This window comes from Meleagris gallopavo, chromosome 1, assembly GCF_905368555.1.
Source record: "Meleagris gallopavo chromosome 1, MGAL_WU_HG_1.1, whole genome shotgun sequence".
NCBI classification, from domain to species: Eukaryota; Metazoa; Chordata; class Aves; order Galliformes; family Phasianidae; genus Meleagris; species Meleagris gallopavo.
The window spans coordinates 159545920-159573673 of NC_139404.1; the positions used below are offsets into that span (position 1 = coordinate 159545920).

The 27754-nt window shown below is 37.4% G+C and overlaps 1 non-coding gene across 1 annotated transcript; it reads left to right on the top strand.

Moving 5' to 3' along the window:
• The first annotated feature begins 2800 nt into the window (after positions 1 to 2800).
• Positions 2801 to 2876, top strand: LOC146545750 (small nucleolar RNA SNORD36). The gene has a single exon (XR_014881298.1). It is a non-coding gene; the product is annotated as a small nucleolar RNA SNORD36 (small nucleolar RNA).
• The last annotated feature ends 24878 nt before the right edge of the window (positions 2877 to 27754 follow it).

Genomic DNA, 27754 nt, shown 5'->3' on the forward strand with positions numbered 1-27754 from the left:
GGAAGGCTGAAGTACTGAATGAGTTCTTTGCCTTGGTCTTTACTAGTGGCCAGGATTCCAGTATTTCTCATGTCCCTGAGCCCTGCATCCCTAAACCTCTAGGTGGGGATCAGGGTGGTAAATCTTCCCCACACTGTGAGGGCAGAGCAAGTCCAAGACTGCCTCATGAGATGAATGTGTACAAGTCTATGGGGTCGGATGGCATGCATCCCAGGGTTCTGAAGGAGCTGGCTGAGGTGGTTGATGAGCCACTCTCCATCATATTTGAAAAGTTGTGGCTGTCAGGTGAGGTCCCAGATGACTGAAGGAAGGGTCACGTCACTCCCATTTACAAGAAAGTGAGCAAGGACGACCTGGGGAACTACAGACCAGTGAGTCTCACCTCTCTGCCTGGGAAGACCATGGAACAGATCCTCCTGGACAACATGCTTGATCACATGAGGAATAGGCATGTGATCTCGGACAGCCAGCACGGCTTCACCAAGGGAAAGTCATGCTTCATGCAATCTGGTGGCCTTCTATGATGGAGTGACAGCATTGGTGGACAAAGGAAAGGCGACCAATGTAATTTACTGGGAATGAGCAAGGCCTTTGACATGGTTCCCCACCGCATCCTTATGTCCAAATTGGAGGGATGTGGATTTGATGGGTGGACCACTCAATGGATAAGAAATTGGTTGAAAGGCCACAGACAGAGGATGGTGATCAATGGTTCTATGTCCAGGTTGAGACCAGTAACGAGCAGCATCCCCCAGGGGTCTGTCTTGGGACCAGTGCTCTTTAACATCTTTATCAATGACATCGATGACAGAATCGAGTGCACCCTCAGCAAGTTTGCTGACGACACCAAACTGAGTGGTGCGGTTGACACAGTGGAAGGAAGGGATGCCATTCAGAGAGACCTCAACAGGCTGGAAAGATGGGCCTGGGTGAACCTGATGAGGTTAAACACAGCAAAGTGCAAGGTTTTGCACTTGGGCCAGAGGAATCCCAGGCATCTATACAGACTGGAGCGGTCCTCGAGAGCAGCTGTGCGCAGAAGGACCTGGGGTCTTGATGGATGAAAAGCTTAACATAAGCCGGCAATGTGCTTTTGCAGCTTGGGAAGCAAATGGTATCCTGGGCTCCATCAGAAAAGGGGTGGCCAGCAGGGACAGGGAGGTGATTGTCCCCCTCTACTCTGCTCTTGTGAGGCCCCATCTGGAGTACTGTGTCCAGGTCTGGAGCCCTCAGTACAAGAAAGACAGAGAGCTGTTGGAGAGGGTCCAGAGGAGGGCCGCAAAGATGATCAGGGGACTGGAGCACCTCCCCTATGAAGACAGGCTGAGGGAGCTGGGCTTGTTCAGCCTGGAGTAAAGAAAGCTCCAGGATGACCTCATTGCAGCCTTTCAGTACCTAAAGAGAGCCTACAAACAGGAGGGGAATCAACTCTCTGAAAGGGTAGATAACAGCAGGACAAGGGGCAATGGTTTTAAGTTGAGGGAGGGAAGATTTAGGTTGTATGTCAGGGAGAAGGTCTTTACTATGGGAGTGGTAAGGTGCTGGAACAGGCTGCCCAGAGAGGTTGTGGATACCCATCCCTGGAGGTGTTCAAGGCCAGATTAGATGGGGCCCTGGGCAGCCTGGTCTAGTATTAAATGGGAAGGTTGGTGGCCCTGCATGTGGCAGGAGGGTTGGAGCTTCATGATCTTTGCGGTCTCTTCCAACCCTGGCCATTCTGTGATTCTGCCTTTCTCCCCTCAGATCAACGCTCCCTCCCAAAGTCTGCAAACTTTCTGAGGGTGCACACAATCCCCTCAACAAGATCAATAATAAAGATGTTAAATAAAAGCAGCCCCAGTACTGATCCCTGGGGGACACTGCTTGTGAACCAGCTGCCAACTGGATTTAACTCCATTGACCACAGTTCTTTGGGCACAGCCATCCAGCCAGTGTTTCATCCACCAGAGAGTACACCCATCCAAACCGTGGGCAGCTAGCTTCTCCACAAGAATGTTGTGTGGAACAGTGTCAAAGGCTTTATTGAAGTCCAGGTAGACCACATCGACAGCCTTACCTTCATCCACTAGGCAGGTCACCTTGTCATAGAATGAAATCAGGTTTGTCAAACTGGATCTACCATTTATAAACCCATGCTGACTGGGCCTGATCCCCTGGTTGACCTTTAACTGGTCCATGATGGCTCCCGAGATTATCCATTCCATAACCTTCTCAGGCACGAGGTGAGACTGATAGGTCTGTAGCTACCAGGATCATCTTTCCTGCCCTTTTTGAAGATGGGCATCACATTTGCCAGTCTCCAGTCTGCCAGGATATCCCTGGTTAGCCAGGACAGAATAACAATGTGGACATTAGATTTTATAAATACAGCAAGTTGTACAGCTTGTTCTGGCTCTGTCATTTACCTACTGCACAGTTCTACTGCGCTGGAGACAGCAGTGCAACCTGAATGTTAGATTATATGTATTTTGGACAGTACATTCGAAATTGAACAGTTGCTAACTGCATTGTAAGTTGCTCTGTTTTTATCAAGAGGTTGTTCATAGCTTTGAAGTTAGTCATCATTTCAGCTTCTAGGCATATAAATGTATCTGAAAATATCTCTTTTCATTTAAAATAAAAATGTTAAGATTTTTTCAGATGCATATTTGTAGGCACATTGGAAAATGAGAACCAAATACATCTTAATGGTTTGTGCAACAGAAGGAAAATAGGATAAATACCAGATATTGTAAATGTGAAATGTAATGAATTTCACTCAATATGATGACTAGTCTTTGTTTACTTATTTCATATGTTTAGGAATATGAAACATTTTAATCTTTGTTTGAAATATATGAAGTACCAAAAGATAATCTTTTTAACACTGAGTCTTCTCTTTCTCCTTTCAGTAGCATGGGTACTTGTGAATCTCTTGGCCAGCAGAGGTAAGTTTTTGTGGATTTGTGAAGTATCATCAAAAGCTTAAATTTAGGTTTTGAAATATGCACGATTCTGATCTCTGAAAAATGAAGAAAAGGACAAAAAAGATTTAAAATGCAATATGAAATATATGTAATTTTAAATAACATTAACCTCAGTCACTAATGTTAGCCTAGTAAAAATAAGGAGGCAGATAGAAACTCAGCTATTTAAAGTGTGTAAGGCTGAAGGAAGAAAAAGGTGGAGGAAAATTGTACCTTCTAGACAATTTGCACTGCGAAATTATCATAACAGAAGAACTGATAACTGGGAGAAAAAAAAAAAAGAAAAAAAAAAACATAAAAAGCACTTAGTGCTTAAATTGACATTTTTTTAAACTGATTTTTTTTTTCTTCTCTGAAATCCAATGTACACATTTGGCATGTTGAAAACTAGTTCCTGATAACTTAAGGAAGAAAAAAAACAACACAGTGCTTTGAATCAACTTCTATGTCTTTAATATATCTACTTTAAGTAAAGTTCTATTCGTTTACATTGCAATGTCATACCTGCTTCACTAAGCAGTATAATAGCGAGATAGCCACCACAGTTCTTAATAATTTAGTGGAGATTATAAAGTAGACTGTGTGTCTGAAATCGAAAAAAAAAACCTCTACTGTTCACCTAAACTTCAATATTGACTTAATTTACACAAGAGTATTTGGATGCCTCCACCTACCCCAACAGTTTACAATGAAAAATTATAATTCTCTTCTGCTTCAATAAGAATTGTAAAAATTATTATATTTATTATGGTGGGCCAGCAAGATTCAGGAAATTGTCAGGATCCAATTATGCGAATTCTCTGTTTTGAGTGAAGAAGGCAACCTAATCCAAAGTGCTTATATTGGGAAGGTATACAACTCATGGAAATAAATATCTATTTGAAAATCTTCAACTAAGGATGACTTCAAAGCAAAAGATCAGAGAGCAGAAGATGTCTTGAAGAATAAGTAGTATATATTTCACTTCAAAATGCATTTCTAAGCTTGCTTAAATTATAATAGCAGAAGACATCTTCTTGAACTGAAAAAATCAACCAAGTTTATTCCTGGCATCATTCTAGTATGTCAGTTCATATAATGACACGCAGAATGTGGGCTAATCCCACATGTTTTTTTTCTCTGATCCATGGTGGTGAAAGAATTGGAAGCAAGGGCCGACTGCCTGTGGCTGTGAATGTCAGAGGAGATTGTACTCATTCAATGAGTTTCATATGCACATCTGAGTTCAGCATTTGTCTTTAAAGGAATATATGTTGTCACAGCTGCACTTCTATAAAATGTTTAATTTTAGGTTAATAAATGTGAAAGGAGAGAAAGAGGATATGTATATAACTGAAGTTAAATAAATAAATAAACATAATAAGGCACTTAGCACTTCTTTTTTTTCTACAGTGAGGCAAAAAATGACTTGAAAATTTTAGAGATCAATTGGAAAATACAAGATTTTTTCTTTGCCAGATGTAAGGAGTTTTGCTCAATAAAAGCTATTTCTGACTGTGACTAGCTTCTGAGTGTTGTATGTCATAGTTTCCGTTACTCTGAGACTAAGAAAATCGTTCCATCTGTGCATCAGAAAAAAAGCTAGCCTCACAATGTTCCTCTTTACTTTCATATTTTTGTTTATTCTTTCATTTTCCTTAAGTTGTAAAAGATGTGTTAAAGCCTGACTGTTCTGATTTTCTGTGATGTTTGGATTAAAAAATAAATAAATTCTGGGGAAAAGGGAACAAAATCCTTTGCTCCGTAGTGCTTGTAATTAACAAAGCCTGTATTAAGAACTGCCATTATCCGTAATTTTTTAAGTTCGTACAGTATCTATAAGCTCTGCAGATCTCTGGAACTCAAGAAGCTTAGACCATAGACTTAATCTCTGTAACACTACCTTTAAATCTACTAATCCCTTCCTACAAAACTCTGACAAGTTGCATGGAGAATTCTAATTTGATAAAACACTGGGATCCAGCCAGATTACAGACAGAATATATTTTACTCTTTTGTAAAAAAAACTGTAGTATAAACATTGCTGCAAGGTCAGATTTGCTTCGAGATGTTGTCCCTTCTGCTCCATTTCATGTTGCATATGCATGATCAAACATACAGAGTACTGCTCATTCATTAGAATGACTCTACCCATCATCAGAAAGCAAACAAATGCACCATATCTGAATGGTCACTAAGATAAAACTTTCCAGGACAAATTTGATAGTGTCATTTATAGTTACCTGATCTTTGAATACAATTAGAAAGCATGATAAATACATTTCCCTTTTATGAAGTCTGTTTCCCCGGTTTGAGAAATTCTCTGGCTAGCACAGCTATTTCAAGAATAAAGTACGCCCTTTCATAGTGCTCTGCTTCTTTTCAAAAACCACTGCGTACATACTAAAGCAAGGCTCTTACTGTTTTCAAAACTATAAAGATTTTATTCTTCCCTTGGTATTATAGTGAAGCTGCTCCATGCTGTTTGGCTGATGCTGCGTTTTTCACCGACACTATCAGATATAAATTTAAACTTTGCAATATGCAGACAGATGAGTTTTGTTAAAAAAAAAAAAAAATAAAGAAAAAGAAAAAAAAAGGAAAAGAGTTCTATTACTTTCTGGAATTGAGGAGTTTGGGGTTGCTTTTTGTGGTTTAAGGTTTCTTAAGAACACAATTCCCTTCTGTAAAATCATATATTTTTTGGTAATGAGAAATAAATATTTTTATTTTATTTTATTTTATTTATTTATTTATTTTTACAAGATTATCAAAATAGAACCTACCATCTACAGAGCTCCTTCAGCAAACAGACTCCTCTAACAAACAAAGAGCCTGGTCACTATGACATAAATAGATTCACTATTCAGTGAAAATCACTGCAGTAAACACCAAATAAACAATATCCAAGGATTTCATTTTGGCTATTTATGGCTCTATACAGTTTTTCTCTTTTTTTCTTTTCAATGCAATCTTCCCTCCCCTATTCCAAATCTTTTTGAATTCAGAGACTCTTATTTTTCTGTGGGTACACCAATTTCACTGAAATACCCTTTAAAAACACATGCAAAGTGATTCACTGTTCCAAAGCTACTGAGTTATCAACTTTACAGTCAATTTTCTTGACAGAATCATAGAATTGTTTAGGTTGGAAAGAACCTTTAAGATCATCTAGTTCCAACCTCTCTGCCATAGGCAGGGACACCTCCCTCTAGACCAGATTGTGCAAAGCCCCATCCAGCCTGGTCTTGAATGCTTCCAGGGAGGGAGGCATTCACAACCTCCCTAGACAAGCTGTTGCAATGTCTCACCATCCTCACAATAAAGAGTTTCTTCCTAATATCTAGTCTAAACCTACCCTATTCCAGTTTAAAGCCATTTCCCCTTGTCGTGTCACTGCATGCCCTTCTAAAAAGTCCCTCCCAGCTTTCCTATAGGCCCTTTTCAGGTATGGAAGACTGCTAACAGGTCTCCTCGGAGCCTCCTCTTCTCTGGGCTGACAAGCCTGTCCTCATAGGGAAGATGCTCCAGTCCCCCTAATGATTTTTGTGTCCCTTCTCTGTACCTGCTCCAAGAAAGCCATGCCATCTTGTTGTTATGTAAGTTTTTAATATATTCATTTTAAACATTTTATTACAAAATTGTTAAAACAAAGATGTTAATCATCTTCAGTATATTTGCTTACTGAATTCCATAATAAATGCAAGCATTTTCAAATAAAGAAAACTATTAAAAATACAGTAAATGTTACTAAGTGATAAATGCACTGTTCTTATTGAATAAAAAGGAAGGCATATTTCATTTCCACGATACTGAATCTTATAGATGTTTTAATTACCTGAACATATGTCTGTCAGTTTTTAGACAATTCAATTGCATGTCGTATGCATATGGATATATGTATAGACGGCAAGAGACAGATAAGATAGAAAACAACTGAATAAAGGCTATTTTTCTGTCAAGCCCCAAATCTAAGAAATTACGTAGTTAATTTGTATTGCTGATATCATTCAAAACTTCTACATAGTAGAACTTTGATTTTCAAATCAAAAGTTTGAAAGAACATAGCTAACAATCCCTTGTGAACAATTTATTTGAAGTTAATAGCAAGCATTATATGTGGATATGCGGCCAAGGATAAGAAGGAATCCAGCTTGGCAAAGCAGAAATCAAATGCAGGAAGAATGTGATCACATTCTTTTCCTGCCGTGTTCTGTCGTTTTGTTCACTGTAAAATACATAAAGAAGCAATCCTACAGAATTGCTAAAAATAGAATACTGATTCATAGTCAAAACAGTTTTATCATCTGAACATTTTTAGATGTCTTGTAAGTGTGAAACAAATTATCACATATATGAGGTCTGCCTCACTCATGCCTGAATCCTCAACTGCCAATATCTGCATTGCTAGCATTTGTTAGCAACAGTAGTCATTCAGTGTTAACAAAATCAAAAACAGATTTGCAGGATAAGACTAAAAGGCAGAATGTTAAAAGTGAATTGGCAAAGATCCAAATACTGAGTTGTACTACTGGGAGTCAAATCAGCAGGTTAAGGCAAGTTATTGTGGCCTTCTGTTCAGTGCTTTTGAGAGCCCATTTGGAGTACTATCTCCATGTTTGGACTTCCTACAAAATAAATAAATAAATAAATAAATAAATAAATAAATAAAATCATATGCTAGAGCAACTACTGTGAAAAGATACTTAAAAGTGGTTGAAGTAGATTAAATATGAAGGCTGAGTGAACTGGATTTTTTGTACATTCTTAGAAAGAGAGGACAGGCAGAAATTTATACTGTTCTCTTTAGTTAACAGGAGGCTATAAAAAAATAACAAAGCTAGAGTCTTTTTGGACATGCATAAGAGGCAAGAGCTGCATGCAGCAACAGTTCAAATCAGGCGTAAGGAAGAATACTGTTCATAATGAGGCATTCAAACAGCAGAGCAGGTTGCAATTTTCCATCTATGAAAATATTCAGATTTTGATGTAACAACACCCTGAGAAGCCTCCTTTATCTTGCTCCTTTTTGACTATGACATTGTACCACATTATTTCTAAAACTCTTTTCTGACTCTAAGCTTTTCTATGATTTTGACTTTCTAATTTAAAGTATGCTTTATGGGTTTATAGGTGTATAGCTGGCATCAAGAATTGTTAAACTACATTTAGTACTGTCAACAGAACATTCCGTGGAGCTGGCTTTTTTCTTTTTCTTGTTTACCAGATATAGGTACCAGATACCACACTGAAGAATAAGGAACATCTTTTTCATATAGTAATGATAAACTTTTAAAACTTGTAACTACATGAGGTCATCAATCCCCAAGCAAGAACTTTTTTTTTTATTTTTTTATTTTTTTATTTTTTCCCCTAAAATAAATGTGAAAGAAAGTAAACAGCAGTTATGAAGATAGATACCAGGGGGGAGGGTGGTGGGGAGGAGGGGAGAACCAGACAAACATAATTCCCCAGAAAGTATCTAAATTATCTTTGTGGCTGTAAATTATGAGAATTAATTGCCTACTTTCAACATAGAGTGAAATTCCAACATCTTTCTGAGGAACAAGATAAGGACATTCTTCACGGTGAGGGTGATGGAGCACTGGAACAGGCTGCCCAGGGAGGTTGTGGAGTCTCCTTCTCTGGAGATATTCAAGGCTCGCCTGGACGCCTACCTGTGCGACCTGGTGTAAGGAACCTGCTTTGGCAGGGGGGTTGGTCTCGATGATCTCTAGAGGTCCCTTCCAACCCCTACAATTCTGTGATTCTGTGATTCTGTGACATCACTGGCATTTTCTGTTGATTCATTTCTAATCAATAGTCAAACATTCTTACATTAGAAAGCCAATTCCCACATCTAATGTATATTTCATGATTCTATAATTCTAATATTAAAGAATGATGTTTGGAGCATTGATTCCAAAACTGTATTTACAATGGAAAGTGAACAATGGTAGAGAATTTTCTGTAGATTATTCACTTATTTCCAGAGTTAGAGTTTTCTGTTGATGCTCACTGTATTGATGTTCAAACTAAAAATCTTAGCAAGTGAATGTCATTATATGTATTTGAAGATCACATCTAAGTCTGTTTAGATCTTTTAGAAAAAGGAGAAATCATTCTTCCTCATCTGATACATCCAATATAAATCAAGATTGCAATTGAAAAGAAAGTTATACTATGCCCACCTTGTATAAATGACCAGAACTGAAATTCAATCTCCCAGTGGCATGCATATATGCAGTTCAAAAATGATGGTACTGTATGGGGAAGAAGAGGAAGAGAATAACTACTTTTTGTTTGGTTTAATTTGATTTGTTTAGTTTTCCTAATGAAATGATGTCTCATGCTGGCATAGAATTATAAATAAAGTACATATCATTCCAAAGAAGATGGAAGAAGAGATGGTAAAGTTTTTCAAAGGATCCTGGATAAAAGCAACATGTAGTAAACTTAAGGACTGATATCTCTTTTCAGCAAAAGAGATTCTCCATTCACCAGTGAAGACAAAATTGGTGGACAGAAGGGCAGATTTCTCCATTAACTTGTCTTCTACCTGGAGAAGAGAAGACGACACCTTTCTGAGAGAGGTTTGCTGACTTCAGTGAAGTCTAAAGGGTCAAGTATGAAAATGAATATAAAAAAGCAAGCTATAACAAAGGAAGACCAGGAGACTGAGAGCTCGGATTTGAACTACAAGAAGGAGATTGTCCTGAAAAGTTAGCAAGATTGCTTAAAATTTGCTACAGACCAGAAGCCACAGATCAAAACCTAGAGGAAGACGCTTACTTGATTAGAAATAGATGGGACAGAAAGTACTTGCTTGGAAAACAGTGGCTGGAAACAGGGAAAAGTAATCTGCTTCCTTCCCCTCTGAGTGGCTTGGTCTACTTAAGATGCTCCAGTATACTGTTTTGTGATCTGTTGCAATGTAGTTTTACAGCTTTTGCAGTCTTTTGACACTCACATTTCAGTAAAGAGAGAAAGGAATAAGAATTCCATCATAAGGATTCAACGAGTTCAATGTCTTGCTACAATTTATGGAAAGAGAGCAAGAGGAGAAAAGAAAGGAATAAAATATACATACAGCATTTTTTCCTCTTTCTGTGTATGTTTACTCTGTACAATGTGGGAGAACTAACTTAAGGCATTTTGTATTTAAAAAATGCTCAAAGTATTTGTTATTCACACATTATTCTCTCTGCTATGGACCACATTAGCATATACCTAATTTATCTTCAGAAAGAAACTGTATTCAATTGGATTTTAATCAATAGATAGCTATCCAAACTTTCACTATTCCTCAAATATAAAAAGATTCATGTGTGTAAATATCTTCATTCTTTAATGGATGAGGTTGGGAATGTGACCACTGAGAATAAGGAAAAGGCAGAGGTTCTGAATGCCTTCTTTACATCTGTCTTTAAAGGTCAGACCAGGTATCCTCAGGGAACTCCACTCTCTGACCTGATAGTCCCGGCTGGGGTGTGGACTGAACCCCCTACGATTCAGGAGGATACAGTCAGAGACTTACTACTCCAGCTGGACTCTCATAAGTCCATGGGGCCAGATGGGATTCACCCAAGAGTGCTGAGGGAACTGGCGGAGGTAGCTGCTTGCCATTATCTACCAGCGCTCTCTGTTGACTGGTGAGGTGCCACAAGACTGGAGGCTTGCCATTGTGACTCCTGTCTACAATAAGGGTTGTAAGGAGGATCCAGGGAACTACAGGCCTGCTAGCCTGACCGTGGTGCCAGGTAGGTTATGGAGCAGATTGGCTTGAGGGAGATCACGCGGCATCTGCGGGACAACCAGGGGATCAGGCCTAGCCAGCATGGGTTCACGAAGGGCAGATCCTGCTTGACCAACCTCACCTCCTTCTATGATCTAGTGACCTGTCTGGTAGACAAGGGAAAGGCTATTGATGATGAAGTCTACCTAGACTTCAGCAAAGCCTTTAACATGGTCTTCCACAGTACTGTCCTGCAGAAGCTGACAGCCCGTGGCTTAGACAGGTACACTCCTGGCTGGGTAAGGAACTGGCTGGAAGGCCGGGCCCAGAGAGTGGTAGTGAATAAAGCCAAATCAAGCAAGCGACCAGTCACGAGTGCTGTTCCCCAGGGGTTGGTACTGGGGCCTGTCCTCTTCAAGATCTTTATTGATGACTTGGATGAAGGCATTGAGTGCACCCTCAGCAAGTTTGGAGATGACACCAAGTTGGCTGGAAGTGTTGATCTGCCTGGGGGTAGCGAGGCCCTACAGAAAGATCTGGACAGGCTGAATAGGTGGGCTGAAGCCAGTGGGATGAGGTTCAACAAGACCAAATGTTGGGTCCTGCACTTTGGTCACAACAACCCCAGGCAACACTACAGGCTTGGGGCAGAGTGGCTGGAAGACTGTGTAGAGGAAGGGGATCTGGGGGTATTGATTGATGCTTGGCTCAGCATGCGCCAGCAGTGTGCTTGGGTGGCCAGTGGCATCCTGGCTTGCATCAGAAATGATGTTGCCAGCAGGAACAGGGAAGTGATTTTCCCCCTGGTGAGGCCACACCTCAAGTACTGTGTCCAGTTTTGGGCCCCTCACTGCAAGAAAGACATTGAGGCCCTGAAGCATGTTCAAAGAAGGGCAACAAAGCTGGTGAGGGGTCTGGAGCACAGGCCCTATGAGGAGCGGCTGAAGGAGCTGGGATTGTTCAGTCTGGAGAAGAGGAGGCTCAGGGGAGACCTTATTGATCTCTATAACTTCCTGAAGGGAGGTAGTAGTGAGCTGTGGGATGGCCTCTTCTCTCGTGTAACTGGTGATAGGACTAGAGGGAATGGCTTCAAGCTGCGCCAGGGGAGATTTAGGCTGGATGCTAGGAAATACTACTCCTGTGAAAGAGTGGTCAGGCACTGGAATGGGCTGCCCGGGGAGGTGGTGGAGTCACTGACCCTGGAGGTATTCAAGGAAAGTTTGGATGTTGTGCTGAGGGACATGGCTTAGTGGGATCTATTGGTGATGGGTGGATAGTTGGACTGGATGATCTTGAACATCTTTTCCAACCTTGGTGATTCTATGATTCTATGTGATTCTGTGATCTTTTTATCATTTATTAAAATAAACATACCTCTGATAAACTTTTGTTTTTAAAAAAACTTACTTTGTAAGAGGATACATTTGGATTCAAAAGAAAAAATGTTAATAACATTGAATACTTACAGGAAAAAGTGGAGAAAAAAACAAATATCGTAGCTTTGATAGAAGATTGTCAATCAGCTTTATTCACAGCTCACTGATGATGGCTGCTGTCCCTACTTTTTTTCAAAGTAAAGAAATTAAGAAGAAAGACAATATCATCTGCAATTCAGTTAGTTTGTGGGAGGCATACAGGGTTTAGAGTTTTTCCGGAGACGCGTGGATGTAGCAGTTTTATATTTTGAAATTGTTTCTCAAATTTTTAGATTTTCATTCTACATATTAACTGTAATTAAGACAGCTTTGAAATACTCTTTCCACAATGTCTTTTAAAAGAAAATAGTATTTATCAAGAACAGGCTTCAATATAGGATAAGATGTAATGGATTTGAATTGCAGGAGGAAACATTAGGAAAGCCTAATAATAAAAATAATGAAGTTCTGAAAGAGATTGACTCTAGAAGTTGTGAAAAATATATCTTTTTAGGTTTTTAAGAATAGATTATAGGAAGAGAATGTCATGAATGAAGCTTCTATCTATGCTAGTTTTGCTACAAGGGCGACAGAGCTGGGGATCAGCCATTTGTTCGGTATGAGAGATCAAGATATAATTCCTGTCTGTGGTCTATTAGAAGAATTTTTGTGCCTTGGCCTTGAAATTCCATTGATAAAATGGTCATAGGAAAATTATCATATGTGTACTATGGGAAAGTATTTTAAATGTTGCTTTGTTAGTTATTGCATGACATGAAAAAGTGTTGTGTATGTTGATAGTGATTAAAGCAATGATTAAATTTCTACACATAATTAATCATGTTTGATTAAATCTTAAATCAAGATGTACAATGGGATATCCAGAGGTATGAAAAAGTTTAAAAATTAAAGAGTAAAAGTTCATTAAATTTGACTTTTAGTAAAAAGGTGGATTCCAGAGAAGATATGAAAGTTTCTTTTTCACCAAGGACAGAAAGATCTAGGCAGAAAGAACAAGGACAGAAACAGTTAAAGTGATAGGTGATAGCATGATAAACTGGCTAATTACGCCCAAATTTCTTGCATGTTTTGTGAAAGAGCCTTTGTTTTAGCAGGCAACTGTTGTTTGGTTTCTAACGTACTGCATCAGGACTCCTATTTAGGGTTTTGAAGAGGTTCAGCTTGTGAGCTCAATGCCTACTTTTTTCCATAAGTATTATATGAGTAATCTTGATTTTTTTCTTTGTTATTTGTGACTGCATGTATTTTGAGCAGGGGGAAAAAAAAAAAAAAAAAAAAAAGCCAATGGTTTTGGTTACTAAGGCAGAGACAGAAAAGGATGACAGCCTCATAGAAATAATCCTTCTTTTCTCCCAGAAGGTTGCTATCAGTTTTTATGTTGCACAACATATATGTGTCATCTCTAAAACTCCAATTCACTTACTTTTCTCTCAGAAACGAATATACTGTAGCAGAAAGTGTGTAAGAAAAATCTGAAGGGAAAGTAAATCAATCTTTTCTTTAGCCAACAAGCAATTTTGTTCTTTAGCAGGGGGCATACAGGACTTGTCCAACATTACTGCTAGCTAAAGAGGGAAATATTGATTTGTGTGTTTGCCTTTTTACATCAACAGTAAAGAGTCTATAGCACTTTTACACATCATAGAATAAGGCCTGAGAGTATCAAAAAGCAATATAAAAATTTCAAATGACTTGTGGCTCTGATTTAAGTAATATTTGAATGTTTATTTAATTTTTTTCTGCATCATCCATCTTTCTTCAAACCTAAATAACTTTTCTTCTGTTACTGACCTTCTAATAATCTCTTCAACAGATACATTTTTGCTATCTATCCATTTATACAGTCCCACTCACCCTTGAATTTAGGCTACACTGAGAATGATCTCACATATAATGTTGTTTTTTTTTACAAACAAATTTATGTTTGATGTTCTTAAGCAGGAAGGAATTTGCTTCATTTTGTCAAATAAAGCATAAAAATACCAAGATTTTTTTACTACAGGAAAGAATGCTATAAACTTCTAAGGTATCACAAGATAATGGAATTCTTTACTGTATGGGATAAATGTGAACTGACTTAGCACATCCTAATATCCTTACCAGCAGAATTCACATGAATATAGACAGTTGATAATATGCTCAATAAGAGCCAGCAGTGTGCCCTAACAGTCAGGAGGGCAAACAGTATAGACATCATAGAAGTCAGGGGAAACCCAACTCACATTCTGCAGCAGCTGAGTGCCAGATGGCATGCTGAAAATCACATGAAATGATATGGACATATCTACATTTAAGAGCTGACCCCTATTTTAGATGACTAATTAAGGGTGAGCTGAATCGTTCTCTGACCTTGAGGCAAAATTCATTTGTTGCATATCCTAGGGGTATGTCATTGTAGGCACTGTCAGGTGTCCCATCTGGTCTCTAGTGGCCACTACAGAAAACTGAAAATTTCTTCTTAAGTCTTGCGTCACATTTGGTAACCTACGCAAATATCTCTCTCCTAATATCATCTTTCCATGTAGTATATAACCCTAGTCACCTACACTAGGATAAATGAATTACCCTAACTGTTCTCAATTGGCAGCTTAAAGTCAGACATATTCTTCAGAGTGTCCCAAGAAACAATAAATTCCAGCTGAACTGAACTTCTGTGTAATCTCTACATGCTAAATTATTGTTATTTGAACATATGTTTTTGGTGTTCTGTTTCCAGAATACTTCAAGTAATTCTGTTGTTATTGAAACAGTAATGTGCGGTGCTAGGGCTGACAGGGGTAGAAATGACAGCATTAATCTTCACCTTCACATTCAGAGTCATACAGTTTGTCAGCGTTGTTGACACCAAATAATTGATTATGCCTTTTTAGCAGACTTCTACAAAACCTATCTTACCAGAAAGAAATATCGCTGCACAATCACGTCTTATTCATCTCACCGCTTATTTGTGAACAACTATTTTTAAGGATGAAACACAGAAATAGTAAAATTTCATCTAAAATCTCTGAAAAAACCCTTAAAAACTCACTAAAAATTGCAACCACTTTTTTCACAAAAACAAGCTCAAATATCCTACTATTTTTATGTTTTTCTTGCCCTCTTTTTTATGTTTTAATAAATAATGTTAAAAAAAAATAAAAAGCTTCATTGTTTATATATGTTAACTATATTATATATTTTATATGTGGTCTAAGACAGTTCCTCTTCATTTATCAGGCAAGCCAAAAGGTTGGATATCCATGATCTAAACATTTTCCAGTATGCTGTATGATAAAAAAGGTCTATATTTCTTCATTCATTTATAGAATTCATATCACTTATTAAACATAATCCTTTGCAAACTCTGAGGTACAATGCATTCCACCATATTCTCTAGGCTCTGAAATTGTGTACTTCAGACTAACAATTATTGCTTTGCTTTGCCTGTATTTCTAAATAGATGGCTGGCAAAAGACATTTCAATCTTATAATTTCTGTAAAGTGAACTGATCTACTGTCTGACTGATACTGCACTTAAAAGTACTGGGGTGAAGCCATATTTCTTTCCCTTTCTGGTGATATGGCTACAATTGCTGCTGCCAGATGTGTTCCATGACTCTTTACAGACTTCCTTCACAGTAATTTGCAAATAAAAATAAATGTTAAAAGTCTGTTTGATTCATTGTGATGATGTAGTTGGATTATAATAGGTGAACTGCATTTTTTTTCTTTTTACTAATGTTCATTTAAAATTAAGAGTTTTATGTATCTTTTCATTTTTTCTTCTTTTTAAACAACCCCTTTTATAAAGTTCTGATGTTAGATTTCTAAACATCAAATAAAAGAGGAAACTGTCATTATCTCCATTTTACAGATTTGTAAACTGCAGCAAATATTGATGCAGTCTTGCAACATGTAGAGTAAGCTCTCTCAACAGTACCTCTGTAATCCATTTTGAGGGATTGGTAAATTTCTGTGTTGAAGTTGCCTGCACATACGATGCATGTAAATTGTTCGCTAATACAGTTTTTACCACACTGAGACAACCAACATTATCCTTCTGACATTGTTCTGAAAGTAATTTAATAGGTAACTTTTCATTACTGTAACAGTCACAAAAATCCCCTGTCAAGAGTTCCCTTTTCATTATTTCCTGAAGCAATGCAAATACAAGTAACCAAAAAAAGGTCAAGAAGCATTAACAATGGCTTAGAAAGTGTCTTCTTATGTCCCTCATTACTGTATGTGTCACTAGCAGGCTGTACAGTTATTCAATTCCCACTGTAAAACACAACTCTAAGCATGTTAGAGGAAATCCACTGTATTAAATCTAAAACACACACACTTCTAGTATGACTGTTTGATACTTTCTCTGAATGTTAATTTGGTATTATAATATTATACCATTTGGTGTAGTGCAAAAATTGAATGTTAAGTACTACACCCCCCCAAGCAGTCATATCTGTTTATAGAAGTTGGCTAACTCATATGACAACTAATATGTAATCTCTTCTAGTGTTAAGTTTAAGAATTTGTAAAGAAATTGCAGTGTTTTTGCAGAAGCTTTAATAGTGCTAGTAATGTTTGCTATCAAAAGATAAAGCCAAGAGTCAAAATATCTTAAAAATAATGAAAGCTTTTCCCATCCAATTTAAATCTAAGGAAATGAGTTCCTATTTACAACGTTAGTCGAGATTTGGCTTGGTTTGCTTTGTTCTAAACATGACTAAAAATCACAACACTGTCTTCCTGGATTTTTGGCCAAAAAATGGGGAAAATTTTCCAGAAGATATTTATGATTCATCCAGTAATTTATTTTGACATTTCAGTGAAGCAGAACTCAGTTCTTCATTCTTTTTATTAGCTTCTGGACTAAATAATTGGATTCCAAAACACTATTAGTCTAATTTGAATCTAAGGAGGGTACCTAAGTAACTGTGAAGTATTTCATTCAAGAAGTATAAACTGTGCAATCTTAAATAGTACAGAAGATATCAATAGACATTATTCTAGAAAATATATTAAAAAAATATTACTTGTGATGTATATCACTTTGTATTAGTCTGTTTAGCTTTGGTCAACTTGTCTTCAGTTTCCGCCACTTCTGTGAGCTTTCTTCTTGTGATGCATATGGCAGTGATAATTTCATATACATCAGTATCTTTCTGAGATGATCTGAGTTCTATAAATAAAAATATCTGTAAATAAAAATATTAAGCAACTTACTGAAGTAGTTTCACCCAGCTGCACTACTTTAAAGCAGAATAGAATTCCTAATTGATCGAAAGCAGTTTTTTTTAACTTTGTTTAACTCAGTTTCCAGTTTCAGTATAAAGTCTTGAAAATAAGCAAATAGCATATTTTTGAAGCAATAATAATAAAAGTAATGAACTGTATCAGGTGTCAGATTTCAGAGAAAAAAATGAAAAGGAACAAGAAAACCAAAGACATAAATCAAACAGAAAATTTTATGCGCAAATGGGCATTTGCTGTAAAGATTCTCACTTCATACAAGGCACTGTTGAAAGCCACCACTTCGGTGTCAATGAAGTGAGAATGATGTGCCCAATTTATTGTTTTTTTGCTGCTATTATTTCCTTTTGCACATGACTAACTATAATAAAAGAACTTATATGTATGTATATTTGTTCAACTGTAAAAGCTTTCCATCTATTTCAACTCAATGTCATTAACAGTTGCAGTTGCTGAGATAAATACAACTAGATTTCAGCTCTTTTTTCCAGAAATTAGATTCAAGGAACATACTATTCAAAGAGCCAGAAACTAACTTCAAATTCTTATTTTAAGAATTTTCAAGTGACTTGTTACATTAATAAGATTTATTATATTTACAGATACATTTTTTTCTCATTTAAACTTGCTTAAACATGAAGCAAATATGTAAAATCAGGAATAAATTTTGTCTGAGTAGGACATATATTCTTGATCTCTGAACTCTATTATTGCAACTTATTATATCTGGGAATTAAGCCAAACAGGCACTAAAGGAGAAGTTTCAAAATGCATCAGCCCATATTCTGAGTAGCACATAGTTCTCTGAGCACTTCACCCCATGAACTGCTATGTGCTCTGCCTTCCTACTGAATACAGTTTATAGTTTATCTCAATATTCAGAACTCTCCACACAAAATGACCAAGATTTTCTTTTCAGAAATCATGTCCTCTCTTGATAGCTGTTACAATCCAATGAAACTATGAAGTTTTCTGTCAAGAAACAAAGGCTTGCAAGCACAAGAGACAGAACTTTTACAAGAACAACTCCAGTATCAGGGAACTCTCTTTTATGGTTAATATGAACTTGTGAAATGTGCTCAGGTTTCACAGCTTTCAAATGTAAATGCAGCATGAATTTCTTCTACTCAAGCTTCTTTTTAAAAATTCCTTCATACAGTGATGTTTGCTTATCTAGCTTAGTTTTTTTTCTGAAATATGAGTTTATAGGACAAAGGAGTACCTAAACAGACCAGTTTGGATCAGTCTTTCATCTCTTTTTCTCATCCCATCCACACTAGTAGAGATTTTCTAAGCGTAATGCTACAGAATTTTTGCATTCCTTTTCCTCTGCTCCTCTCTTTTCAATATGAAATTAAAGAGAGATGTCTGTACTTGTCTATCTAATTTCCTTTCTCTGTGCTAGTCGTAGATTCATAAATCAGATGGGTCCTAGTAGATACAAGACAATGAAAACAAATCTACCTTGGTCTGGATTATGGCTGCATTAACATGAAACGATTTCTGAAGATTATGAAACAGTATCATTTACCTATCTCACTTGACTCCATTTATATTTCTCTTATTTATGAAAAAAATAAAATAATGCAACTAATATTGATCCCTCCTAACTTTACTTACTTGAAAATGCTTCAGCACAGCATCTATGGAGTTTGGAGAGCAAGACACAGTGAAATTGATCACTGCATGCAAATAATTTAGTTTTGAGATCATGCTATGCTGTATCACCAAATTTCTGTAATAAATATGTATTCATTCTATGCATGCTTATATGCTGAATTATTTTATGTGATAGGAACTGTTAAAGTAGAATACTCCAGAATGCAGGAAAGAATTTATATAACACACATTTTGCCATTCAATCCTTATATAAATCATTAATATAGGTTTAAAATGAAATAGAGTAAAAAGTTTGTACTTTCTGAAATGGATATAATCTCAGTTGCTAAATGTAATCTAGCAATAATCTTTAAAAAATATTTTTAAAAATCTGTATACATATGTTTTTTATATGTGCATATAAGTTTATAGAAAGACTATTGATTTTCTAGGCAACAAGAATATGTGTAAATGGGGAGTTAATGTAACTTTCCTCAAAAGAGTATTTCACATGATGCTATATAAAAATATATTAGCTAAACTATGCATAAGGTGAGGTATCAAATGGGAAAGTTTGTTCAGTCACAGAATGACTTTTTTTTTTTTTTAACAAATCACATGATTTGATGGAGTTTCAGGCTAGAGACAAAATAGAAATCTAGTACATTTTAAATCAGGTAAAAGTAGTGATGACCACGGGATTGCTGAGAACCACATACTCAGCACTAGTATATGGAAGCCAGATGGGGTAACAGTATTTCAGCTGACAACTGATAACTGCAAGTGTAGTATCTGAATTTTATATCATGTTTCTTATAGCTCCCCTAAAATACACAAAGATCTTTCCATTTAGGCATCTAACTGATGTTAACATGGAACTGAGACCTACTCTGATACTTTTCCACTTAATTATGTACAGGATCTAGGGTCATCTGACAATCTTGTCTCAAGATATCATTTCACATTTTGGGTCATATCTGCTAAACTTCATGTGATGTTTGAGATATAACTTTTCAAATGACTTAAAATTCCTATGTGTGGAGAGATTTGTTTGACTCCACCTATTCCTATGTGTGGAACTGATTTGTTTGACTCCACCTTATGTAGAATCGTAGAATCATAGAATCACAAGGTTGGAAACGACCTATAAGATCATCTAGTCCAACTGTCCTCCCATTACCATTGCTACCACAGGCTACTAAACCATATCTTGTAGCTCCTCATCCAGGTGCTTCTTGAACACTGCCAGGGACGGTGACTCCACTGTTTCTCTGGGCGGGCCATTCCAGTGCCTGACCACTCTCTGGGAGAAAAAGTTTTTCCTTATGTCTAATCTAAACCTCCTCTGGTACAGCTTGCAGCCATTTCCTCAGGTCTTGTTTGTTGCTTAGGAGAAGAGGCCAAACCCCTCTTCACAAGAGGCCAAACCTCCCTTCAGGAAGTTGTAGAGTGCAATCAGGTCTCCCCTGAGCCTCCTCTTCTCCAGACTAAATAATCCCAGCTCCCTCAGCCGCTCCTCATAAGACTTGTGCTCCAGACCCCTCACCAGTTTCGTTGCCCTTCTCTGGACATGTTCCAGGGCCTCAATGTCTTTCTTGTAGTGAGGGCCCAAAAATGAACACAGTACTCAAGGTGTGGCCTCACCAGTGCTGAGTATAGAGGGATGATTACCTTCCTGCTCCCGCTGGCCACATTATTTCTAATGCAGGCCAGAATGCTGTTGGCCCTCTTGGCCACCTGGGTCATGTTGGCTTATGTTCAGCCCCCCCAGGTCCCTTTCCTCTTCACAGTCATCCAGGCACTCTGCCCCAAGCCTATAGCACTGCATGCGGTTATTGTGGTCAAAGTGCAGGACCCGGCACTTGGCCTTGCAGAACCTCAGTTTAACCTTCAGAACTTTCCGTTACCCAACGTTCATTTCCCAAAAAATATTAAAGTGGGATTTTTGTTTACTTTTGCTGTATATTTAAAAATAATTGTAATGATAAAAAAAAAAATAAAAATAAATCAGTTATGATTTGTAGTAGCTCATACTTTGCATTGTTTCAGATTAGTAATAAAAGAAATGTAGATAACACACCAATGTTTTATTGTTATTGAGTAGTGCTTGCAAATCAATTTCTTTTCTGTATTGTAAGCCGCCTACTAACAAGTAGACCCAGGATGCACAAAATGCAGAGGGGAAACAGCCCAGATAGCACCAAAAAAATATTATATATGATTTAATGTCATCCTCAGCAATAAAACTAGAGGGAAGTGAACCAGTTGGGGCTGTTTTTTCTTAGAGACTGGTCTTCAGTCTGCTATTGGTTAGCAGATTCAATTTTTGCATTTTGCTTATTTTGCTTGTTTATCTTTTTCTTTTCTTGATCAACAGGCAGTTTAATAAGTGAAGGAAAGAGGACAAAAAAAAATATATACAAGTGATGCAAAGGTAATTACTGACCATTTCTCAGAGGCAAACCAATGCTCAGCAACTCTCTGAGTAATGCCTACTTCCCACTAAGAAAGAAAAGAAAAGAAAAAAAAGAAAGAAAAGAAAAGAAAAGAAAAGAAAAGAAAAGAAAAGAAAAGAAAAGAAAAGAAAAGAAAAGAAAAGAAAAGAAAAGAAAAGAAAAGGAAAGGAAAGGAAAGGAAAGAAAAGAAAAGGAAGAAAAGAAAAGGAAAGAAAGGAAAGAAAAGAAAAGAAAAGAAAAGAAAAGAAAAGAAAAGAAAAGAAAAGAAAAGAAAAGAAAAGAAAAGAAAAGAAAAGAAAAGAAAAGAAAAGAAAAGAAAAGAAAAGAAAAGAAAAGAAAAGAAAAGAAACAAAAAAACTCCTCTCCTGTCATTGCTGAGCATATTGTATGGCAACTCCTTTGGTTAATTTGGGAGAGCAGCTAGTTATCTTGTGTCCCCTCTTAGCTTCTTGCTCATCCTTAGCTTATTTACTGTGGAAGGAGAATGGGAAAAAGAGAAAATCTTGTCACCATGCAATTCCTGTTCAGCAACAGCCAAATCATTGCTGTGTTGTCAACACTGGTTTAAAAACAGCACCTTACAGGCTGCTATGAAGAAAATTAACTCAATCCCAGCCAGAAAAATTGTAACTTAAAATTCTTTTCTGAAGCATGAGTTATTGAGTGGCTCGGTTTGGTTTATTCCTAAAAATAATTTCCTGAATGAAATTCAGGAAATTATTCAATTCAATAAAATTCAAAAAAATTCAAATCCTGAATGAAACTACACCACAAAAATGCATATGAGTGCTTTATCATCATTTTTATTTTCATGTAGAAGTCATATCATTGCATAACTTGTCCTCTTCAGTCTTACATGAAGAATTTCTTTAAGTCCTGTCCATGTTGTATGTTAGAGTACATGTTAAAATTTTACTAAATTTATTTCATATCCCCATTACAAAGTCTTAGTTTTTCTAAGATATCAGTTATCGAAATGTCAAGTCAGTACATATAACTTTTATTACTGCACATGAATAATACACCTTAAAACTTCTTTTCTTTTCATAGTGACACATTTTTTCTTGATTTTTAACATAAGAAACTTTTTTTTTTTTTTAACTTAAGGAAAAAAAGCGTATACAAAATAAAAACTCTATTTATATCAGAATAATTCTTACTTTTCCTTTTGTGAATCTAGAGCTTAAAGATCAAGGGAGTTTGTGCTCCTCTTTTGCACTGTTTTGGATTCTTTTGGTGCATTATAATGCACAGCCACATTTTATTTCTCAAATTCACTATGACCCAGGAGTCACACACACACACACACAAAAAAATCAATTTATTTGTAATAATATGAGCTATAAATAATTATTTAAAATTATAAACAATATTTGTAGCAAAAAAGGGACTTATAAAGCAACTCAGATCATTTTAAATTTAAACTGACAGAGCCGGTGTAAGGTAAATAAAACAATTTTTTCTCTGATTTAGCCAGGCTTAGTGTTTTCTGCTTGTCTGTTTTTTTGCTTCTTAGAGATTAGGGGAAAAAAAAAAAAAAAAAAAAAAAAAAGAATTAAAGAACTTATTTAACTTATTTTATAAAAATATTCCTGGCTTAGCTGGCTTAGCTGACAATATCATGTTTTATTAATATTGTCTTTGGCTACCTAAGGAATCTTTAACAATCAGAAAATAAATTATTTAACAGATAGATCAAGATTCAGCTTAACAGTTTTTCTTGGATGATTCATAGTTTATCTTGAATTAGCAGATGAAATAGATGTTAACTAAAATTTCTTCATCATCACAAAATATCTCTTATAGGGCTCAGAGGTTTTGGTTTGGTTTCTTTTGGTTTTTGTTTATTTAATGGCAGTCAGGAATCTTCTTGTGTTAGTTTCTAGCCATTCAAAATATAATATAAAAACTAGTTTGGGCTCATATAACTGGGAAAGGAGATAGAGAGAAATAAAAGTAAAATAATAATGGTTCTTTTAAGAACATTAAATTTATAAAGACTATATGGATCTGAAATAGGATCCAAAGCTTCAGCACATTTTTTAATTGTTACAGAGAGTTCTGCTTCCTTCAGAACTGAAATCTATTTTCATATAGTGGAAGCTGGTTTGGGATGTGGGCCCCGATCAGCAGGGCTAGTGACTGGGCCAGGCAGGGCTGTGGGGAACTGGAGCTCAGCTCTGCTTTGGCTTCTCTGGGGCTGGGGCTGATGACTACAGGGACTGAAAGGATATCCCTGGACAGGGTGTGGGGATGCCCAGGGTGACACTTGGGTGAAGGGACAGTGAAACCCGTGAGTTCCCCCAGCACAGTAACAACACCAACATAGTGTCCAGAAGAGAACATTGAGCTGGTGAACCTTTTCTCTGATTAACTATTTCCATGACATTCCATGTTGATGACATGGAGCCTCTACAAGACCATGTAGCTATGAATGTTCTTCTCACTCCAGTGTAAAAAGTGTAAAAGTTCTGCCAAATCTTCTCTTCCTTCCTGTATATATGAGGAAGGCACAGAGAAAAAAACATATGAGAGGACATTTCTCAGACAGAAAAAAAATAATAATAATAAAAAGACAAAACCCCATTAAACAGGAAGAAACGTTCAACTAATTAATTCATATTTTGAACCTAGATTTAAAAACAGATGTTGAAGTTCTTTCATGTACCACTTTTGTTGAGAATAACTTCCAGATTCAGGAGCCAAAATTCAGGTGAATACAATGCAGTTGTCTGCTTGTGAATGAGTCAGTGGAGATCTAGTCAATACACCCAAAGGAATCTGAGGACATAAATGAGTTGCCTAATTACTCGGGAAAAGGTTTTGAATATCTGAACCCACAGATATAAATGTATGACAGACTCTTCAGAATGAGAAAAACATTGAGCGCCTGAAGAGTGTCCAGAGGAGGGCAATGAAGCTGGTGAGGGGTCTGGAGCAAAAGTCTAGTGAGAAGAAGCTGAGGGAACTGGAATTCTTTAGTCTGGAGAAGGGAAGGCACAGGGAAGACCTTATCTCTCTCTACAACCATCTGTAAGCGTATGAGATAGTCTGCTCCTTCACCCCAGTGACCTTTATTTCCTGTAACCCTGATAATGTAATAACCACCAGTGGCAATCATGATGGATGAAGCTTTCCATGATAGCTGCACCCGGCTCAAAATGAACTTGTGGGAAAAAAATGCAAAATATAAATAATACCAAAAATATTACATATCAGTTTTGATGCGTATTTCATTACAGAGAGTACTTAAAGCAAGTTTGCATGTTGATCTCTGTCAGATAAGCTGTTGTTGCTGGGAATGACTCCAGACAGAATCCTGAATTCATGTGTAAAAGCATTGTTGAACATTAAGAGGTCACAGAATAGAAAAGAGATCAGTAAGTTTCATGAATTTTACTGTTCAAGCTCACAGTTTGTCCATCTTTATGGCTGTGTATAAATTGCAAAGTCAATATGGCAATAGAGGGTGACAAACTAAAGCATTTTGTGTCTTTTCTTTTATGAGTGAGCATGCTTTATTTTGTGTGTGTGCACATGTTTGTGCGGTCAAATCCTCTCAGAAGGCAAGTTGTGCAAACAGAAACAAATCCTGTTTAAATGCTTCTTTCTTTCACGTTCTTATATTTCCCACAAAGGAAACGAAATAATATAAAAAACAGTCATAGAGACATGGTAGCAGATCTGTACTTTGCCCTGAAATTGGCTACTGTGAAATATCCATGTTGTATTATGTTTCTCCTTCTATATATGTAGCCAGTCAGTTGCAAGCAAGAGTTTATTGACCTGGGTATGATATTTTTGCCCCAATACTCTTTTTCATGGATTTTTTTTTTCTGATCTTTAGTTATCTTAACTGGATGGCTGTTGTACATTGAGGAGAAGGTGTATGGGGTGCAAATGGCAAAGTTTTGGCAGCAGAAGGCTGCAGAAATCTGTATGAGAAGAAGCTAGGGGCTGCCCAGTACATATTCTAGCTAGCCCAGAGCACAGCTCAGCCCATGTTGATGGCTTCTCAGAGAAAATGTTGTCTGTCTCCGTGCAGGAATGAGTGAGCAACTGGGTGGACATGTATCTGTCAGACAAGGCTAATCCACAATGTAGGCACTGACACATGCTGTTCTTTGCTGTTCTATGCTGCATGTGTAGCTTGGTTTAGATTTTATGGCCTGTGTTTTCTACACATGTTCACTGTCTGTAAAAGAAACATAAATAAAAGAAACATAAACAGCTACTTATGACAAAGACTTGAGTGTCTATCTGTTCTGGCCTTTATCTTACAGTGAAGCAGCAAGTTCACTTGTGAATTCTTTTATTCAGTGGTAGAAATAATTAAATAATTTTTTTTCTGCTAAGTAAATCCTGCAAATGTTCTAAAAAATCCCAAAATGTTAGTAAAACTTTGAGGACAGGTTCTAAACTATGTGACCTGAACTGTTTGGAGGTCTGTCTGATGCTACAAGGCTCGCAAAATCTGAAGGAAGATTATCTGTATTGTCCTTCTTTTCCTTGTGTCAGTGCCAATAACATGGTATTTATGCAGCACCTTGCAGAGTGTGAGTGCCTTTCTTACTGAGATCCAAATTAGCACTAGTCCCAGCACATTAAATCATCACTTGAAATGATGGCAACTTGTGGCGTCCACAATGTTTACAGCAAAGAGTTCAGTGATTCTAGTGTATGTTAATGGTTCAATGACGTAGGGAGGCAGAGGAATACAGAAGACATCAGGAAGCTTAAGATACAGGAACTGAGGAAAGGCGAGAGAAAGCGACCCTATATTAATTAATAACAATATTTAGGCAGAATGTCTAACTTATTTATGTCTATGAAAATGCTTTCTGTTTTTCTCCTTTCTTTTTCTTTCCTTTTAAATCACTGTGTATCACCTTCAGAAAGAGTTTAATATTTATTTCTGTAACAATTCACATTAAACTATTCAGTATTATATCAAACTAGCGGTGTTCCTTAGGGGTTGGTGCTGGGTCTGATCTTGTTCAACATCTTCATCAATGACCTTGATGAGGGGATAGTGGCCACCCTCAGCAAGTTTGCTGATGATACGAAGTTGGGAGGATTGGCTGACACGCCTGAAGGCTGTGCTGCCATTCAGCGAGACCTGGACAGGCTGGAGAGCTGGGCAGTAAGAAACCGGATGAGGTTCAACAAAAGCAAGTGTAGGGTCTTACACCTAGGGAGGAAGAATTGCATGCACCAGTACAGGCTGGGGGGTGAGCTGCTGGAGAGGAGCTCTGCAGAGAGGGACCTGGGCGTCCTGGTGGACGACAGGTTGGCCATGAGCCAGCAGTGTGCCCTCGTGGCCAAAAAGGCCAATGGCATTCTGGGTGCATTAAAAAGAGGGTGTCCAGCAGGTCGAGGGAAGTGATCCTCCCCCTCTACTCTGCCCTGATAAGGCCTCATCTGGAGTACTGTGTCCAGTTCTGGGCTCCCCAGTACAAAAAAGCAGGGATCTCTTGGAAAGAGTTCAGCGGAGGGCCACAAAGATGGTGAAGGGCCTGCAGCATCTCTCCTATGAAGAAAGGCTAAGTGAACTGGGTCTGTTTAGCCTTGAGAAAAGACAACTGAGAGGGGACCTGATCCAGGTCTATAAATGTCTAAGATGTGGAGGGCAGAGTGGAGAGGCTAGACTCTTCTCAGCAGTGTGCGGAGACAGAACAAGGGGAAACGTCAAGAAACTAGAACATAGGAAGTTCGGCACAAATGTGAACAAGAACTTCTTTATGGTGAGGGTGACGGAGCACTGGAACAGGCTGCCCAGGGGGGTTGTGGAGTCTCCTTCTCTGGAGATATTCAAGACCCGCCTGGACACCTACTTGTGCAATCTGGTGTAGGGAACCTGCTTTGGCAGGGGAGTTGGACTTGATGATCTCTGGAGGTCCCTTCCAACCCCTATGATTCTATGATTCTGTGAAACAGACAACAACAAATAACCCAAATCTGTTTGAGAATCCTTACTGCCATTGTGACTTTCACATATTATTACTCACCACAGTGATGAAAGGAAATCTGAGGCTAGTCTAGGTTCGGGTGATGCAGTGATCGCAAAATTATTTCAATTTTCCTTTTGATGATGACAGTGATTTTTCTTTATTTGATAGATTATTTTTTCTCTTTAATTAAACAAGAAATGTATATGTATGTATATATATATCGCTACAAGAAACAAACAGTAGAAGCCTGCATATTACAAAGCATGAAAATGAAGTAATTTTTATGAGGTAATCAGCTCTAACAGAAATTGAAATACTGAGAAATAAAGGATAACCTGATGGAGAACTATGCTGTGTTTAAGAGAAAATAGGATCCTCAGTAATAAGTCGTTGTAATCGC